At 44.0% G+C, this 5,670-nt stretch overlaps 1 long non-coding RNA gene across 1 annotated transcript; it reads right to left on the bottom strand.

Moving 5' to 3' along the window:
• Positions 1-750: 750 nt before the first annotated feature.
• Positions 751-4,013, bottom strand: LOC115439599 (uncharacterized). The gene is made up of 3 exons (XR_003938266.1): positions 3,955-4,013; positions 1,696-1,781; positions 751-1,113 (listed from the first exon to the last, which is right to left on the bottom strand). It is a non-coding gene; the product is annotated as an uncharacterized LOC115439599 (long non-coding RNA).
• Positions 4,014-5,670: the final 1,657 nt, after the last annotated feature.

The following is a 5,670-nucleotide window of genomic DNA, read 5'->3' as shown; positions in this document are numbered from 1 at the left end:
TATACCTAATATTTGAACCAATATTCACTTTTAAAGTCTTTGAAAAGGTTCGTTAAACATCTGTGTGTTATTTATGCAATAAATTATATATTTTTAAAATTGGATTTTATCTTTTTGTGTTTTTTGTCCTTTTATGTTTTTGTAGTAGGTTAAAGTGAAAAAATAATAGACAGATGATATAGATGAAGTTGTGCTGAAAAACAGATCCCAAACATGGGTATAGTAAACATTTGTTTCTATAGTATATAAAGGCCAAATCAAAAGGACTGAAAAACAGACAAAATAGACTCAAACCACTAAGGGTTAATATTGGAATGTTTCTGACACAGAAGGGACATTGGGACTATTATTTTATTTTATTTATTTATTTATTTAATATGTTTTGTTTTTTCAAAATCCAACTTGGTTAAATTCGTTCAGTGTGTGTATTCGTACTTTTTGAACATTTTGAGCACAATTTCAACAATACTGCGATAATAATGAGAACTGTGATAATTTTAGTCCCAATAACTGTGATCTGAAATGTTCATCTGGTTCCATCCCTAAAAAGTATTAAAGGGAATTGAATCACTGACACATGTTGTAAATGTGTCCATCCAAAACTCACATATCTGTCTGCAGCTCACATTCAATCTTCTTCACATTAAAACAAAACGACAGTGAGGCAGCGACAAAACCAAATCATACAAGAAGTCCAAAAAAATACCTCAGATATGAACAGAGACAAAAGGGAACCTGAAGAACCCCAACCCTAACCCAGGACTGAACAGGTCTGAGTCCAAGTCTAAGAAGAACCAGGAACCGCTGAAACACAAACACACTGAACATTCAGACCGGACCAGGACTCCAGGACCAGAACTGGGACTGGGACACAAACAACACACACAACTATTCTGCAGGATGGACGAGGACATGGACGTAGACTGTGTTCGTAGACTGTGTTCATAGACTTTGTTCGTAGACTGTGTTCGTAGACTGTGTTCATAGACTTTGTTCGTAGACTGTGTTCGTAGACTGTGTTCATAGACTTTGTTTGTAGACTGTGTTCGTAGACTGTGTCGGTGTCTCTCATGGTGTGTTGCGTGCCTTCAGTCGACTCCGCCCCCCACTGGCCTGGAACAAACATGTGATCATCATGTGCTGCTGTCACTCATGTTCAGTCCATTCGATCAATGAATCCAATCAGCTGATCAGTGAAATCCTGCTGACATGGGACGGATCTGAAAGTTATCTGACTGAGAACAGAAGAACCACCGAGAACGGAAGAACCACAGAGAACGGTAAACTATTGGCCGTACGTTATTGGCCTGGTAAAAAAAAAATCGCTTTCTCTCTCCTTCTCTCTCTCTCTCTGCCCCCCCCCCCTCTGTGATGTGATCCCAGTTCTCTCTAATAAATCAAACTTAAATACAGTTTTATTCATATAGTTTTCGTTATTACCTCAGTTATTACATTTGCAAAGAATTTTTTTACCAGGACAATAAGATAAGTTATTCCGTTATGGGTTCAGGTCCGTTCTTATGCTATCAGCCGTTCTTCCGTTCTCAGTGGTTCTTCTGTGGTGGTCTGGTCCACACCATGAGTCTGGTAAACCTGCACAAACATGTGTCAGATGTTGGAGGTAAAACCAGTTTGGCAGAAGCGTCCCATGTCAGTGTTGAAGTGTGTTAGTGTTGAATAAAGCTGTGAACTGACCCGACAGTAGAAGAAGAGGCAGATGGTCCCTGTGATCAGGAGGAAGGGGACCACAACCACCCTGATGATCAGATTTGTCACCAAGTCTGAAACACAACAACAACAACAACAACAACAACAACAACAAGCATCAGGTCTGGGCTCCAAATGGAAAACTGGAAAATTAAGCAGAGAATGGATTTAAGTCCAGATGAATATTAGTGTCACATCGACTGCAAACACTGTCTGCACATGACAACACATGGACTGGACAGGTTCTACCAGTGGAACATTTACACATCTGTTTCTAAATGGACTGGACAGGTTCTACCAATGGAACATCTACACATCTGTTTATGAATGGACTGGACAGGTTCTACCAGTGGAACATTTACACATCTGTTTCTAAATGGACTGGACAGGTTCTACCAGTGGAACATTTCCACATCTGTTGGATAAATAAACCAACACTGTGGTCATTAGTTGAACAGTTCATCTGATTCAAATCTAGAACATTGAACACATTTAATCTGAGGAGGATCATTTCTAACCCATGCACCACAAACCCCGCCCCCTCGCACCTATTGGCTCTTATTCTCCACCCTGGTGTGGTGATAATGTTCATGCAGTTGAATAAATAAATGCACAGTATGTTTTCAGGACTTTGCTCTGTTTTCAGATTATTTCCTTGATATTATTTCATGGTCACAGACTCGAGGGTCAAGATTTTAACCCACAGCACCTTTAATCACTTCCTCAACGGCAAAGTTCATTTGTTTTTTCAGAATAAGTTTATTAGAAATGACATGTTTTTGATGGATTTTTTTTTTTTTTTAATTCGCCTGATTTCCCGATCCTTTACAACAGCAGAGTACCACAAATGGCAGGAAAATGGAGGCAAAAAAATGAAAAGAATTCAGCCAAAATGTGAAAAAATCCATAGGTCTGTCTGAGCTTTATGTCAGAGTGATGGAGAACAACTACCTCTGGATTTGTGCAGAGTTTGAAGTAAACTGAAACAAAACTGATGTTTTTATTGACATTTTAAACTCCGCCCACTACAAGGAAATGGAAAAAAAAGATATTAAAAAAATCATCAAAAATTTGAACTTTGACCTACTTTTCCCCAAATGTCCTCACATCTGTTCTGGATCAGTGCTAATCTCTAAACCACATTAGGTCTGAATTCAGCCAATAGTTTTACTGCGAAACTGTAAACAAACAAACGGAACCAAAAACAACAGCCCTCGTCTCCCCTTTGGGGGCGGGGTCCTAATTGTAGACCAGTGTATTCAGTCTGAAGTAAACCTGCACCAATGGGACAGATTTACATCATGAGGATGTTTGTGCTGAGCTCAGTGGGATTCTGAGTCTGACTGAGACTGAAGGGAAATGTGTCCATATGTGACCTGGATCTGATCTGGTACACACAGTCTGAACAGCACTGATCTGAGCCACACCACTGTCATATGTGGTCCTACATCTGAGCCAGACCACTGTCATATGTGGTCCTACATCTGAGCCAGACCACTGTCATATGTGGTCCTACATCTGAGCCAGACCACTGTCATATGTGGTCCTACATCTGAGCCAGACCACTTTCATATGTGGTCCTACATCTGAGCCAGACCACTGTCATATGTGGTCCTAAATCTGACCCAGACCACTGTCATATGTGGTCCTAAATCTGAGCAAGACCACTATCATATGTGGTCTTAAATCTGACCCAGGCCACTGTCATATGTGGTCCTAAATCTGACCCAGACCACTGTCATATGTGGTCCTAAATCTGACCCAGACCACTGTCATATGTGGTCCTAAATCTGATGCAGACCACTGTCATATGTGGTCCTAAATCTGACTTAGATCTGATATTTTCCAACGTGACTTCAGTCTGAACGTCCAGGTCGCATTTATCCGACCTTTCTGTCAGTGAAATGCGACAAACGTCTCAGTTGTTGGTCAGAGCGGAGAAAAACCATATTTCCTTCTGTAAACACAGTGTGTGTCTGCGTGGTCTGGTATTCCGTCAGGACCTCTTTAGTCCATGTGGGCCACTTCAGGACCTCTTTAGTGCATGTGGGTCACTTCAGGACCTCTTCAGTGTATGTGGGTCACTTCAGGACCTCTTTAGTCCATGTGGGTCACTTCAGGGTCACATTCAGTTCAGACTCCAAACTGATAGAAGTCACATTTAATGTGAATCTGAACCAACACAAACAAATCAGATTTGACCCAAATGCATTGTGGGTGTTTTTTGTGTGTTTGTCCTGACGTTACCTCCCACAGTCAGATAGAGGGCGGGGCTCTGAGACGACGTGAAGCTGCGGTTATAAACGTCCACGTGATAAACACATGTGTAGTTCCCTCGGTGGGCGTAGCCCATGGAGGACAACAGGAAGTGGGCGGAGTGATTGACGGCCGGCAGGGTGAGGTTCAGGGGCTTCTCGGTGTCGGAGATCAGCCGGAAGGAGCCTCCTGGGTACTGCGGACGGACGGAGCAGGTGACGGTGAAGTCGGAGAACACCAGGACCCGGAACCCCTGCTGGTAGACCTCAAAGACCCCGTCAGACAGGGAGATGTTGGGCTGAGGCAGCAGATCTGTCCACACACAGAGACATGATTGGACCAAGCAGCACACATGAGCACAAACAAGCAGTCAGAGAATCCATCCTCCTCAGAGACACAGATGGATCTGATCCACAGGAGTTTGGGATGGGATGAACACTGACCAATGAAAACATGAGGAATGGGTCATTTAGAGCACAGCTGACCTTCAAAGGCATTATGGGTAAAAAAGGACACACATGTGGTGCTTTTACAGTCTCACATGTCAACATTTGGTCCTTTTGTCCTAAATGAGACTAATGGGAAATCTGTTTGTGTTTTCAGCCTCATCTGGTCCAAATGAAGACGTTCATTTGGGATCTGGATGCTCCAAAGGTCAAAGGTCAATATTTGACACATTTGAGCGAAAAAACAATGAACTGAGACAAAATAATCAACTGATGAAATGAACAGATTCATTCGATGGAACTTTAAACGTCAGAGTCAGAACCATCTGGTCACTGAGAATTCAGTTCAGACACAGTTTGTGTCCGTTTGTACCTGAACACACCACGTCCACAGCAGAGTGTTCATAGTAATCATACAGTCTAACACAGTCCCTGGGTCCAGATGTCAGCTTTAGACAAGGAACTGAGACCCACCACACAGGTCTGTCTGTAGAATCATTTGTGCTGTCGACTGAAACAGCTGATCCACAGTCCAGATACTGACACACAGCAGATCCAGACTTCAGGTCCCAGTCTTGATACTGGTCTCCTACTGGTCTCCAGTGTCCCTGGTGTTGGATCTCCAAAGTACCAGCACAGCGGCTCGGCTGTCCCACCAACCTGACCCCACCTGGATCAGAGCAGAGACACAAAGACATGAGTCACACAAACACACTGTCAGATGAAAGCCACGCCTCCCTGGTACCTGTAAAAGTCTGTCATATGAAAGCCACGCCCCCTTGGTACCTGTACAGGTGAGTCCTGCAGCTGTTCCAGGTGAGCAGGTCTTCCCAGCAGAGCTGGACCTCCTACAGTCCAGGACCACAGACTCATTTCCTTCACACCGGAGCTCACTGGTCCAGACTGGAGCCTCCCCCTCTCCATAGAGCCCCCCCTGGAGGAGCCCAGGAGCCCCACAGCCCAGCTCCCTACAGACCACCTGGGTGTCGTTCAGGTCCAAACCCTCTTCACACACCGAGGACCAGGACCGGTTGGAGTGGACCTCCAGTCTGCCTGAACACAGACTGGAACCATGGACCAGTCTGACAGAGTCTGTGGACCCACAACAACACACACACACGTTTAAAGACACAAAAGCCCCTGGACAGACGGCAGTGTGAGGGTGGACAACTGAACCCTTTCAACCCTCAGCCCAAAATGGACCGCCTGCACTTTTTTATGATCTAGGACTAGAAAAAGGACAGAAAATATGTGTGACTTT

Source organism: Sphaeramia orbicularis, chromosome 19 (genome assembly GCF_902148855.1).
Source record: "Sphaeramia orbicularis chromosome 19, fSphaOr1.1, whole genome shotgun sequence".
NCBI lineage: Eukaryota > Metazoa > Chordata > Actinopteri > Kurtiformes > Apogonidae > Sphaeramia > Sphaeramia orbicularis.
This window is presented reverse-complemented; position numbering and strand designations above follow the sequence as displayed.